Source organism: Martes martes, assembly GCF_963455335.1.
Source record: "Martes martes genome assembly, chromosome: 11".
NCBI classification, from domain to species: domain Eukaryota; kingdom Metazoa; phylum Chordata; class Mammalia; order Carnivora; family Mustelidae; genus Martes; species Martes martes.
The window spans coordinates 90083128-90097703 of record NC_137899.1 but is presented as its reverse complement, the minus strand read 5'-3'; the positions used below and the strand labels follow the sequence as shown (position 1 = coordinate 90097703).

At 43.5% G+C, this 14576-nt stretch overlaps 1 protein-coding gene across 4 annotated transcripts in view; it reads right to left on the bottom strand.

Annotated features, from left to right (window-relative positions):
- The window catches only part of CALD1 (caldesmon 1), a 183707-nt gene extending 169384 nt beyond the window's left edge, over positions 1 to 14323 (bottom strand). For 2 of the 4 annotated variants that reach the window (XM_080818087.1, XM_080818088.1), the window contains exon 1: positions 14002 to 14309. The gene's annotated coding sequence lies outside the window, so the exon portion shown is untranslated. Of the gene's footprint in view, positions 1 to 9808; positions 9949 to 14001 lie in introns of those variants that run through there. The other 2 variants (XM_080818089.1, XM_080818090.1) reach the window with 2 other exon arrangements.
- Positions 14324 to 14576: the final 253 nt, after the last annotated feature.

Below are 14576 nucleotides of genomic sequence, written 5' to 3'. Positions count from 1 at the left end.
GCATATGACCGAATCATAAAAAGAACTACACTTGAAAGGGACTTAGGTCAATGTTTATTCTTTTTGCCTTGAACTTTATTTCTACTTACGTTAAACCTGTGGCAGGGCTGCCAGGACTTTGGTACACACTGCTTTAGATGAGAAAACAACCCTGATTACCAAAGGCAGGACAAAGGCAATGCACAGTTAGCTTAGATTCTCATTTTTCCCTCAAGTTTCAGGCCATGTATTTTTTTTTTTTCCAGGCCATATATTTTCAACTATAATTGTATACAGGTACACATATCAGAAACCTATCCCGTAACATCCCATACACATTCACAGCGTGTGTGTACACTGCTAGACACAGCTGCTTACATGGCATACAGATTGCTCTAGTTTCTGGGCAAAGGTGCTGAAGTGGTGGACGGTCCAGCAAGGGCTCATCTGAGACCCAAGGCAGCTTGGAACATTCGCTGGTGGTGCTGGTTGTGTGTGTATGGGTTCAGACAGGCGGGAAATCTGTCCTGCATGTTTAATGGCAGACAAAGTGGCCTCCCTGAGATGCAGTCAAGACTGTACCAAAATAAAAGGAGATAAGAGATCCCAAGGGAAGAGAAGAAGTGAGGAGGGGATAAAGGAAAATACAACCACATATTTTCTTGGGGTGGAAATAAAACGAAGCATCAGAACACAATTTTTTTTTTTTTTTTAAGGTACAGAAACAGAAGGAGTGGCTGCTGGGTGAAGCGAGGTCTGCGGAGCAGAAAGCTGCACGGTGGAGAGGATAATGGTCCGTCCCGGTTTGCCTGGGACCGCCTCCCTTTAGGACTGTTATTTTAGAGAAATTATTAATAGCTCCTCCTTTCCCTCTCAAAAGTGTCCTGGTTTGGATAATAAATGGCACTGTCACCCCCTTATCTACCACCTCTGGCCTAAGACAGGGTGTAGCCATAAATAAAACTGAAACTGGGAAACGGAACCATGAAGAGCTTTAAGGAAGGCGTAAAGGCAAACAACGGCTAAAGAAGAGAGGGGTTAGGAGACACGGCAAAACGAGTAGGTAATTTGTAATCGACTATGCCGAACGCAGATAAACTTAGGAAGAACGTTGGGAGGAGAAGTATATAAAAACTTAAGGGTGAGAAGAGACAGAAGAAAACAAAGAAGACAAATGATTCAGAGCACAAATATGTGCTAGCTTCTAATATTTTCCCCTGTATGTGGGGATTCGTGGTTATGATTGGTGTTATAAAAATGACTGAAAATGGCCATCCCTGCCTTCTGCCCCGCGCCGGCACACATGAAGTCCCGCCCACTGCTGCTTACATTCACCAAGGGCTCTGTGTCTTAGACTCAGAGGTGCCTCAGCCAAGCCTTCCCCCCAAGCCCCCTCCCCGACTTCTGATGGCTGCATACCAGACAGTCTGCCACCGTGGTTTCATGGGCTTCCACAGATAGGCCACAGTATGTGAAGCTGCGTTTCAGTGCGTCATTTCAAAGACCTCTCTTGACTTTTTATTGGATCAGAATTTCATATTGCAAAAGGCAGAAAGTAAATGTCAAGGGCAAGTTCAAAAGGCCAAGTGATTTCTAGCTAACCAATTCCTAGACCCAGAGGGAAAGCAATAAGGTCTTTGGCATTTAGAGGTTCAGAAAATATGCTGTATGGATTTCCATCACCATTTTGAACTGGAGCATGTTATGGCTTGAATTGTCTCCCTCAAAATTCTCATATTGCAGTCCTAACTCCCGTACATCGGAATGTGACCTTATTTGGAGATAGGGTCTTTACAGAGGTAATCAAGTTAAAATGAGGTCATTAGAATGGGCCCTAATCCGATGTGACTGGTGTCTTTTAAGAGGAGGAAATTTGGGTAGAGATACGGATACAAGGAGAATGCTATGTGAACATGAAGACAGCCATTTACCAGCCAAGGAGAGAGGCCTGGAACAGATCCTTCCATCAGAGTTGTCAAAAGGAAGGACCAACACTGCCAACACCTTACTGTTGGAATTCTAACCTCCAGAACTATGAGACAGGAATTTCTGTTGCTTAAGCTATCTGGTTTGTGGTACTTTATTACAGTAGCCCTTGGGAACTAATACCTCAGATGCAATCTGGTCAAAGATGGGAGCTAGGAGAAGTTGACCAGACTTTTTATAGTTTCTTCATTTCCCCAAGAAGACTAAGTAATGCTTCTTTGAGTTATGTAAAAGAGTGGGCACTCCCTGTAGCAAGACTGGACTGGCTGACCCTTAGGAAATAACTTCAATTGCTCATGCCTCAGTTTCTCTCTCCAGGAAGTTGGGTATCGGGCCTGTGTTCTGAAACCCCCACTATGACTGTTATTAAGAAAAAGGGTGATCACACGAATACTCTGACTTTGAGGCAGAAAGGTCAAACTTACGTGGGAAGGCTTATTAAGAAATACTATCCCTGAGAACAGCTGGAAGGGTGAGGGGACTCTAACTTCTGGAGTCCACTTGTGCAGAGAGGTAGAGTCCCTGACTTCCTTCCTGAACGTCACAGAACCAGCTCTGTCTTGGCCTTCGGAATATCTAAATTTGACAATCAAAAGTTAAAGTAACTCATATATTCGGACAAAGAATTTTCATCTTTCAGCACATAATTCCAGAATATTTCCCCTGAATCAAGGAAAAGGGTGTAACCTGCTTGTTAAACTATCTCTGCTACCGAGAAAGGAAAACACGAAAGTAGTTCAGCAGGCCTTTTTCCTTCTTTCTTTTCTTTTTTTTTTTTTAACAGCTATAGGCCTAGATTCTCATCCTGTCTCTCACTTGAATTATCTCTTGAGTCAGTAGTGAAAGAAGTGGTGTTTAGCCCTGCTTCCTTATATGGCAGGGAATGACAATGTGCTTGTCTATTTGAACTGCAGTGTGGCTCCCTGACAAATTATAATGATTGGTTATGGAAACCTCCTGCTCTGGTTTCCATTGTATTCCTGAGGAAAGACACAGAACAGACAGCTGGAGGGAAATGGAAAGGGCTGGACTCAGGGAGTGGCACTGACTCTGGCTCTGCTATTTGCCAGTAGTGTGACTTTGGGCAAGTTCTTTAATTTACTTGACTGCCCTGAGACAGTCATCTTCAACTAGAATGGCGCCTGCCACACAGCAAGTAAATTAGCTAGCTTATCTTCTTACCCATCTTAACCTACAAGGGGTTGGGATAACTACCCATCCATTTCGATTCACTGTCCCTCCCAAATTCAGCATTTTTTCTCCAGGGAAGTCTCAATCTTCTCTACTCGCTGTATGTCATTCTCTCCTCTCTTCTTTTTTCCTCCTCTGTTTCCCTCTCTCATTCCAGGTAAAAAAAAAAAAAACTTAAAACCTACAAAATGACCCAGCTTCAGGAATAATAAACCCCTTCAGCCATACCAGATAAAGATGATCTAGAATGTTAAAGTCAGCCCACATCCAATGACAAGGGCAGGGGAGAAGACTTTTGTGACTGAAAGGGGTGGTGGAGGTCAGCTGCTTCCGCAAGGCAGGGCTGCGTGTTCCAGAGACAGACAGATCTGGTTACAAAGCGCTTACGCTGACCTGAACAGGGTTTCCTGTAACTACTGTCTACTGGTTCTAGTCCCACCTCAGGAAGAATCTGACATGAAAGAAGGTGGCTTCTTTTGCTCCATCTACATCATGGCCATGGAGGACCCAGGCTGGGAGAATGTGGCTCGGGGCATGAGGGCTAATGATGGGAGTGCACACCTACAGACAGCCTCACTGGTATTGCAGCTGAGAGCTGATGATTTTTAATTCAGTGCCAGCATGTGCAAAGCAGTTTAGAAACATTATTTCTAATCCTTATAATAACTATTAAGTGGAGGAATAATAATCCCCTTTTTATAGGCAAAGAAACAGGCCGGGAAATAGTCAATTTGAGATTCAAACTCAAGTCTTCCATATTCTAAAGTGTATTCTCAAATGGGTCACAGCTCCAGAGCCACACACAAACCGGGGGCTCCATCATTGGAGTAATTAGCAATAGGCAGCACAAGGTGATGGCTGAGCATGTGGACTATGGAGCCAGGTTACCCGGATTTGAATCCTGGCTCTGCCACTTCCTAGCTTTGTGACCTTGGGTATGTCACTTAACGAATCGTAACTCAGTTTCCTCATCTGTAAATTTGGTTGTTGTGTAGAGATTACTTGTTTGATTTTTCTCTAGTAAACATCTAGATGCTACTTAGCATGTGCCAGGCACTGTCATAAGCACTCAGTAATAATATAATTAGAGAGGAATCAATGAGCTCAGACATGAATAGTGGCTTCAGCTTTCTTACCAAAAAGAAATAAATTATGGACATTTATTTCTTTACTCATTTAGCTCTCTACTATGTGTGGGGTGAGGCCCTTTTTTAGTTTCAATTCATGGCACTGAAAATCCCCAAATCCCTGATTCATGACACTTATGGTCTAGAGCATAAGAAATAATCAACACATAAGCAAATAAATATACAATCATAAGCAAACATTATGAATCTGCATGCAATAAAATAACAAAGGTATTCTGATTGGCTCTCCTATGTTGAGGCTGAATTTTTCCACTTGATACCTTAGGTGTGCTAGGAAATGTTTCACAACAAGCTCTGGAGTGTAGGGAGGGGGATGAGGAGTCTGATTTGCAGCATTTGTTAATTTCAGTGGTATTCCCCTCACACAGACACAATAAATGTAACTAACCTCCAGGGCACAGATAACAATTAAACATAAGGAAATAATTAAGAAGGAAGGAGTTCTGAGGATTTATTAGCTGAGTTTTTAATATAATTGTCAGCTGATGTAGTTTAATTTCTAATAATGAATATGTTTAACCACCAGTTCTCAAAATCTTAATAATTAAAACTTTGGGTTTTGGGAGCTAGGAGGAACTTGCTTCCATACTATGGTTTTGGGTGCATGGAGTGGGGACAGTATGAGAGGGACACGAGACCTAGCCGGTGTGAGGTCATTATGCATGTGGGTCCTAATCTACTTCCTTTGTAGCTGCTCTTCTCCAGCAAGTGCTCCTTCATGCACCCAGTGGAAGCACTGCTCTGTAAACGAAACAGCATCTGTACAAATAAGTAGCAGTTCTGGCATTCTTATGGCATCACGTTACTCAGGCAGAGATGCTTTCAGCTCTATAGTCCTCAGTGAATATAAATTATGTACTTGCTGCCCTGAATATGGTCACTTCTTCTGTGCAGGTTACACCTTCAGGATGTAACTCCTGACTGCTGAGTAAAGGAAGACCCTAGAGATGGATTTTCAGTTCTGCAGAAACGTTCACCCGAGGCCTCTTGTCTCTGAGGGCTCACATGCTTCTGTAAGGGCCATCCCTGGAAACATCTAAGCCAGAGGCTATGAAGGCCCTGCCACAGAGGAGATGTAGGGGTGAGGGGGAGGAAGCTTTTCCCCTCTTCTGCTCAGGATTTGCACATTCCTTACCCCAAGGCTGAGACAGAGAAAAACATCTTCTGCTTTTCCTGGTAAATTAAATACCTAAAGTAACCTAAACAAACATCCTAAGGACAGAAATACTTAAAAGAGAAAATTTTTCCTCAATTCACCCCTCCCCCAAAGCCTAAATTTCACTTAGTAATGGTGGCTGGAACAGGAAGTGGAAATACCATGAGAAATTTTATTCTTGCCACATTTCCAATGCTTTACAAAAGCAAACACTGGAAATCTCATCAGACAGCCTGACCTTACAGGGTTGATAGCTTTGCACCCAAACTAAAAGAATATGGGAAGCTGGAGGAATTTTCAGATAAATATTCTAGACACTTTGGGAAAACTGATTTTTTGGAACATACAGCTATAACTTTCAGAAAGAAATTACTCAAGACTACACAACTACACTTCTGAGGAGTAAGTTACTCCATATATCTAACTATAAATTATTTTAAACATAGATGTACAGAACTGAGCCAGGAGGTTTTAGCGGAACCACCAGAGAGTTGTTTTTGGTTTTTTGTTTTTTGTTTTTTTTTTTTTACAAACTACAGATGCTGGACCTTGCCCTAGACCTACTGGATCATAATCTCCAGGGGATGGGACTCGGGGATTTATGTTTTCAAAAAGTCCTACAGTTGATCCTGATTAAGACACTGGCTAAGATCTACTGGACTACAGATTATAGGCAAACTGCGCTGTACTGTCTAGCTGAAATCCCGGAACTGTTAACATGGAACATTCTCTCTTGCTTCTTTCAGGAGAAGCAGTCTAGTGGACCGAAACAGGCAATAGTCTGGGACTTAGGCACTATGTGTTCCAGAACCACCTTTGCCACTAATTAACTGGAAGACCTTGGTCAAGTCACTTGTTTTGTTCTTTCATTCAACAGATATTAGGCTTCTGCGATGTGCCAGGAACTGAGTATACATTAAGAAAAAAAACTGTTTTCTGCCCTTATAAACGTTACTGACATTAATCAAAGAGACTTACAAATGGGTGTATAATTTTACTTGGTATGGCCAGGCTTTAGTCTCTTGCCTGGAAAATGAAAAATCACTAGTTCTTTTTTTTAAAAGAATTTCTTATTAAATCCTAAATTTCTTGTCCCAGCTTCCTCATAATATATGTTTTAAGTCCACTGACTGAGAAAATATAATACCAAAAGCTACCATGACTTCAGTAATTATTTTAACTAAATTAACATTTTATCATCAAAATGCATCTATATAATTAGAAAAATAGTAGCATGTATTGTGTAAGATCTATTATTTACTCAGTTTGTCAAAACCATTTGCTGCATATATGGATTTGTTTACTTCTTGCAATAATTCTTTGTCTTCCCCGGGATTCAAAGTGCAGAGGTTAGAAACCTACGGACTACATCAATAGTGTGAAATACATGGTACCTGAGTAGCAATGTCCCTTTTCTTCCGCACCAGACATCAATGTCATGACAGCATTTGTTGCCCCCACTGAGCTTGGGACTCAGCCTCAGAATCCTTCTCAACACATTGTTTCAGGTGGTCACTACCAATTGTTTGGAGCTGGCAAACAGATGAAAAATGATTTGTGCTCCCTGGGCTAAATGCCTCCTAAGACCCTGCCCAGCTTTAAAAATAGAGGATACATGTATTTTGTTCTGCTATCTTGAGAAATACGCATGCTTTCTCCTCTTCCCATATAAAAGTACTCCAAATATCTGAAGACATCCACGTGGCCCCAATTTTCATTCTTTTGGGATTAGATCCCTTACCTATTCCTCATCTTTTGTTCTCCTGACCCTCACTGGTCCTTGACACTCATTCCTGGATGCATATTTATGAATGCTTCTATGAAGAACAAGCCCAGAGTAGAGCATATTGTTTTGTTTTATTTCATTTTACTTCCCATGACAGACATCGAGACAGGTGTTCAGTGAATGAAAGATTACACTACAAACTCTGTAGAGAACTGAAACTTTCACTGATTGGGTACATAGCTTTTATGCAGTAAGTTTATGAAGTACTGTAATTTACATTGAGATGTAGTAATTTTTATTTATTACAATTATTAAATCATTATTTATTGAATTTTAAAGATTGCTTTAGTTTGGGAGGAGCCATAGCACACCTATGACTCATACGATGTTTCTTGCCAACAAAAACACTTAAGTGTTTTTCTTTAGAATCTTTCTCAAATGGATAATTCTATCTTTTCAATTATCAGCGCTGCAAGCTTCCAAGCTAACCTCCCTTAAGACTGGTTCATTGGGCAAGGCCAAAGTGGTCATCAAGTACTGTGTGACCCTGACATTAAGTGTTTGCCTCTCTAGGAATTCAGTCACATAAAGATTGGAATGACATACATTGATAGCTGTTGGACATTTCAGCTAACTTGCCTTCCACGCCTAACTTTCTCTTCTAACTAAAATTGCCCACTGGGCTGTTTTTCTCCCCCCAGGGGTGATGGTGACTACTGCTGTCAGGCCCACTGGTAATTCATCCATGAGCATGCCAGTAACCTCTGATATCCTCCTGCTAGGGGATTTGCCAAAGACAATAGTTATCAGCTGAACCACTCAGGTCTCCTCTCTCAGAATTTGACCAGGAAGCACAGAGCGAACTTTCCAGTCTGTAGAACAGCAGAAAGGAGCAGTCACATGTGCTGCAGCTGAGTTACATTCACAGAAGCACATAGACCTCTGCTGAGTACTTTGACCCACCTTGATTCCAACCCTGTTCTCTATGGATCCTGGTCCAATTGTGGCTTCTGTTCTTGGATTTCCTTGTGATTCCATCCCTTTATTGTTCCATAAGTATCCTTTTTTAAGATACAATTATCTGAGAGAGAGAGAGCACACACATGCGTGCACACATGCACATGCGTGTCCACGTGGGGGAGGAGCAGAGGGAAAGAATCTTCAAGCAGACTCCTCACTGAGAACGAGCCCAAGGTGGAGCTCGATGTTACAATCCATGAGATCAAGGCAGAGCCAAAACCAAGAAGTGGATGTTTAACCGACTGAGTCACCCAGGTGCCCTCCATATGTATCTTATACTCCTGTCCCTTTACTTAAGCTACCACCACCTATTAACATAGGTCTATTTGCTCTGAACACTCTGCCAGGTGTTCTCACCCATCTTACCATACCTGCCTGCACACTGCCTTGCTAAACAGGCTTTTGGTTTCTAAAACTCTGCCTACCTTTTGATTTTTACTGTTTTTCTTTTACTTACCTGGCTGTGATTCACAGGTCAGACCATTGTTGTACTTTATATCTATTCTGGCTTAGCCCTCCTGACCCCAGGGGAACTAATGTCCTTGATGCTTCTGGCCCTTGGACCCCTTGGGCACTCTTCCCTGGTCCTGCCCATCTTCAGCACATGGGTAAAATGTGCCCCGTTCTCCAGGCTGAGACAAGCGAGAGGGAATGTTACATGTGGGTGTCAAAGGAACTAATTATATATTCCTATTTAATATGTCCCTCTCCAAGTAAGATGATTTCCTTACAGCCAAGTATTTTCATCCGTATATTCACAAAACAATGCCAGAAGTCTCAGGAAGTGATTAAAAAGCAATTTATCTTCAAGTTCTCCATCACTGAAATACAATATACATATTCATTTAAAATACCTCCCCAGGGGCACCTGGGTGGCTCAGTGGGTAAAGCCTCTGCCTTCGGCTCAGGTCATGGTCTCAGGGTCCTGGGATAGAGCCCCGCATCGGGCTCTCTGCTCAGCAGGGAGCCTGCTTCCTCCTCTCTCTCTGCCTGCCTCTCTGCCTACTTGTGATCTCTCTGTCAAATAAATAAATAAAATCTTAAAAAAATAAAATAAAATACCTCGCCCAAATACTTTCCTTCAATTATTCCCTGACTGGTACCTAGCAACCCTTTTTATTTTATTTTATTTTTAAGATTTTATTTATTTGACACAGAGAGAAGGGGTTGGGGAGCAGGCTCCCCGCCAAGCAGAGTCCAATGCGGGGCTCGATCCCAGGACCCTGAGATCAGGACCTGAGCCAAAGGCAGAGGCTTAACCCACTGAGCCACCCAGGTGCCCCTAGCGATCCTTTTCTTAAGCTCGGGGTGCTCTCTCAGCACATGCTTGGCAGCAGCCCTTCCCAGCTTCTGCAGCCCCTACAAGCTCCCCACAGAAAACTGCTTCTCTAGAGATGATCTCCTTTTCTTTGTAATGGGGGGTCATGTGAAGTCAGCTTTTATGTATCTGTGTATTCACACCATCCTTTCTTCCTTCAGAAAATCTGGGAAACAAGGACGGACACCTCCACTCCGTTCTGATCCCATCCACCCTTGGCTCCAATGGAAATCAAGACTTTTCCTCACTCCCCACACCAGCCTCCCCCGCTCAAGCTTTCTCACCTGTCAATCACAAAAGGAGGGTTCACAAGGGACCGCAAGGGTTTAGAGGTTTCCATCAGATTTCAGAGGCATTCACAGCAACCACAACGCAGGGCGAAACAAGTGACATGGCTGCTCCATTACCTCTCCTGCCTGCGCCCAGCCAGCCTCTTCTTCCTGCCCTCCTCCCACACTCACTCACTGCCAGCCAACTGGGAGAGTGGGGGTGACAGGCAGAGTGATTCTCTTTCCACAGAAATCGCTCCAACATCAACTCTGTCTGCTCTAACTGGCCCCTGCCCCGCCTGAAAAAAGGGAAGAGGCTTTCCCCGACCTTGAACATAACCGGGCTTGACCCTCCTGCTATTCTCTGGGCTTCACCCTAAAGCTGGGACACTGCAGACTGTCTGTGTTGCATCGGGAAAGCCCTTGTTTGGGCTGGGGGGTCAGGAGCCAGGGGAGCTGGTAGAGAGAGAGGACTGGGGGTAGGGAAGTTAGGGAGGCCACCAAGGATCAGTCCCAGGAGAGCCAGCTGGAGATACTAAAGATTGAGGGAAACAGGGAGCAGGGGGTGGGGGTGGGGGCTCGATCCCTGGAGCAGTCTGGCCTCAATACCAACAGGAACCACAGCCAGGTGCTCCTGATTACCTCACCCTCTCTACAAGGCCCAGGCTTGACATGCTGGGATTAGTTCCATGCTTTTGGCTGGAGGCAGAGAAGCTGCCTCATTTACTAAGGCCTTTCTGTTGTCAGCACCTTGTCACTGGTCTTCTACTCAACTGGATCTTCAGATTTCCTGGTTCCTGGATATGGCCTTGTACCACTGATAACCCATCTCATTCTGCCTCCTGATATGTGTTCTCCTGGTCTCTGATCACCAGAGCTAAAGTTCAGATAACAATGGGGTGGACCAGTATTCCCAAGACTCAGGGCTCAGGGTTCTAGAAAGAACTAGATTCAGAAGGTACCACTCAAGGATCCTCAAGTATGAGGAAGGAGCTATAATCAGGGTAATATGATAATCAGGAATACTAGGTAAGAAGTGGAGGATATAGTCAAGATGAGCTTAATGTCCAGAGGCCTCAAATTGGAGTATACAGCCTACATAAAAGAGGGGCAAACAGCCTCATCTCATTTGGACATTTTAACCACTATGGGAGGTAGGAGAAGCGTCATTACGCCCATTCCATCCATGAGGTCAAGGAATTGATGGCTTCCTCAAAGGTCCTAGCTATCTGAACAGAGGAACAAGTGCTGGGACTCAGCTCTCTTAGCGGGCTCCTGAGTTTAGCCCAAGCTACAAGTACCTCTTTAAATTACCAAAGGACTCAGAACCTATGGGCATCTCTCTAATGACAAACTTGGATTAGCATGAAAGATGAAGGACTTTCAATAAGGATGTAATGGTTCTATATTCAGGCTCTGAGGGAATTTACCCAGAAAACTCTTCTAAAGTCTAAAAATTCTTTGGCAGCATCTAACCTCCTCCTTAGGCCTACCATGCTATTTGCATACCACTTGGTCAGCATTTTCCCCGTTCCCCGCACCATGGACTCACCCCACCACATTTCCAAGGCATGTGATAGACTGCAGACAGATGGGGACTGAGCTAATTCCTTTACATGCCTGTCTCTACGTCACTTTTCTGTCTTGCTGAAGAATCACTGATGAGCAGCCCTGCTGCCATGAGGCTACCATGAGGGTGTCTCCATGATAGCTACACATGGGGTTTTTCTGTTTGTTTTTACTGGGCAAAGGGAGGGAGAGAGAATCTCAAGCATGCTCCATGCCCAGTGTAGAGCCTGACACAGAGCTTGACCCCACAACCCTGAGATCATGACCTGAGCCAAAATCAAGAGCCAGATGCTTAATTGACTAAGCCACCCATGCACCCCAACTATATGTGTTTTTAAGAAAAGGCCTATCAAGGTGCATTTTGGGCTTATCAGGCCATAGAACACCCAGGTTGCACTCAGCACCAAACTATTCCATCTGCCAAAGAGCAGAAAATCCTCAGGCAGGTCATAGGAGCCAATCAGAATTGTTAATAGCCTCAGCACCAGGTGTGCTTTTATGCATCCCATGTAAATCCCTTAAGCTGCAGTTTGAGCCTTGTTCTCCTCTTAACTTTAATGAAAGAACTGCATATTTCTTTACAGCAATTTTTTGATCTGAATTATTTAATTTATTCTATTTATCCATTGGTTTTGAACCAGTGGAAACAACCTAGCCTGTCACCTATGGATCTATCCACTGTACATCCCTTGTGTACACTGAGATCCGTTTTTTATTAGTGACTTGTTATTCTAGACTCTTGCCGTTGTATTTCTTTGTTAAATGATTTTATTAAAATGAAAGTTTTTGCACAGCAGTTTCATCAAGCTCCATTTACCTCCCCAATTGGGGAGATGTACTCTAGCTAACATTCAGCTGGAGGAAAGTAGCACAGACAGCTGTCCAAAGCTCAATATAAAGTAAAATAGCAAATCCTCTTGCTCCAGCACATCACTACGGAGAGCACAACACTTATGTTGAAAAATGTGTTTTTGTGGTTGTTGGGGGATGGGGCGCGCACAAAGAAGAGAGGGGAGAGTGGTGGCAGCAAAGTTTGAACTTTCAGGGATTTGGAGATGTTGGTTTCAAAATGGAATTTATCCTCAAATCCCAAGATTATAGATTTCCTTCCAAACTGCATTCCCTACATGGTTTAGAGAACAGTTGAAAAAGAAATTGCTCTCCATATTTTGATTGACATTAAAAACACTGTGAAAATAGTTTGGAACTTGATCTCTTTGAGGGAAGGACAATAATCAAACTATAGCTTTCACTTGCAGCCCTTTCTCCCACACTTACTCAGAACTGTTCCAGGAAAAGAAATTCACAGGGAACTCTGTTCTCATATATCACTTCTAGGAGGGGAGAGAGGCATTCTCAAGAAAATTATCCCCAAATTTCTAAATACAAAGAGAAAAGATTATTTAATGAATCTCAACACAAAACCACCTTACTTGGCAGAAGAAAATCAAATTCAGTCCTTTGGAGCTGAAAACCTTTAATATCCAAGTTTATTTAAAAATCATCAGACTTGCCCTCCTTGCCACATACACCTCGTCTTCACTTAAGCTCTAACCATACACGTCTGGTTTTGCCAAACACATTAGAAAGATTTTACTGTCCCAGTTTACCAGTCCATCTGCACAGCCCTGTTAACAGAAGGGATCTATGAATACCAACTACTTTGTTCTCATCCACTTTTCCTGACCATGTATTACCATAGCACTAAAATTCCCCCACCCTCTACAATCAGCTCTTTCTAAAAGGAATTCCAGGCTACTACCAACTGGCTGCCTTGTACTACTGTTTAAGATGCCCAAATATGTCTGACTATGTTGAAATGAAAGACTGCTTCCTCTCTTTCTGGAACGCACTTCCAAAACGACATCTTTTCACATTCCCTAGTCACAGGCACACTTTCAAACAGAAAATAAGATTTCTAAAGGAACGGTTTGGTAGGATGTTAAGTGCGATTTCTAAAAACACACCCACTAGCACATGCATTCTCTCATTATTAGGTTTTATAGGAAACAGATCGTGGTAGGCATCTTCCTGTCTTGGCAAGTATCAGATCAGTTACGTTAACCCAACTGGTACTAAACGCTCTTTCCACCTCTGAACTTATTTCCCTGCAGCTCTAGAAGTCCAGCCTTAAAAACTGGTAGCAGAACAATATGCAAATGGCTTTGGTTAAAAACCATTAGTTTTTGGTTTCTCATTAACCTAAAAAGTTGTTTTTAAAGTAAAACTTCTTTAGATGCCTGGGAATAAAAGATGCAGGAGAGACCACCGGTGTGGGCAGACCAGCACGGCCCGCCTGCTGACCCTGGCCTGTGGCTATCAGGTAGAATTCCCGTGGCACTCCTAAACAAAAGGCTTCCCGTACCAAGGTTGCCTGTGGTCCCTGAGTATACGTCTCTATGTCTCTATGATCTCTCCTCCCGTCCGAACTCCAAGAACAGAACTTGAAATCTCATCCTGTTTGTCTTCCGGGAACATCTGCAGGGCAGTAAAGCCCAGTCTGGCTCTGCAAATTTGCATGGTTTATTGGCTTTTACAATCTTGCATCTCCAGCTACCTTAAGCAGGAATGTTGACTGAAACCCACAGAAAGCCCCCAGACTCTCTGAAGAGATTAAAAGAAAGCCCTCTGTGGCTTACCTCGCAGGCTGCAACTTCTTCCTGGGGACTAAGTCCGAAAGGAAGGACTGATTTCTCTAGCAGGAGCACAGCAAGAGGGCAGGCAGGCAGGCAGCCTAATACACACTGCTCTATTCAATAAAACTCCAGACCGCCCTTCCTTAGCCCCTCCCAGAAGTCCGTGCTAAGTGAACACATATCCCCTATGTTTACAGTCGGCAGTCGGTGGTATGCATTGTCCTGTAGTTTCTCTACTAGGGCAGCCAATGACGACACCCGGGCCGAGGTGGATGCAGCCTGCCTGTGGAGATGCCTGTCATTCCCTAGGCATGCTCAGGAAATCACTCATCAGAAAAACCAAGACCTAAAAAGCTCTGAAGCTGCGTGCAGGCTGCCAAAAGCAGCCAGCTACATGCCCTTTTTTGGTTATCCTGAGCAGGGCCTCTGGAAGTGAATCCATTGTCAGGAACAATCATAAGAAATGTTAATCTTGGAGAAAGAGGCTGTCTTGTAGGACGCAAATGTAACTAAAAAGAAAGCACAGTCTATGAAACCAAAAGTTAACAGTCCGTAAGTTTAGTGGGGCGGGGGTGGGG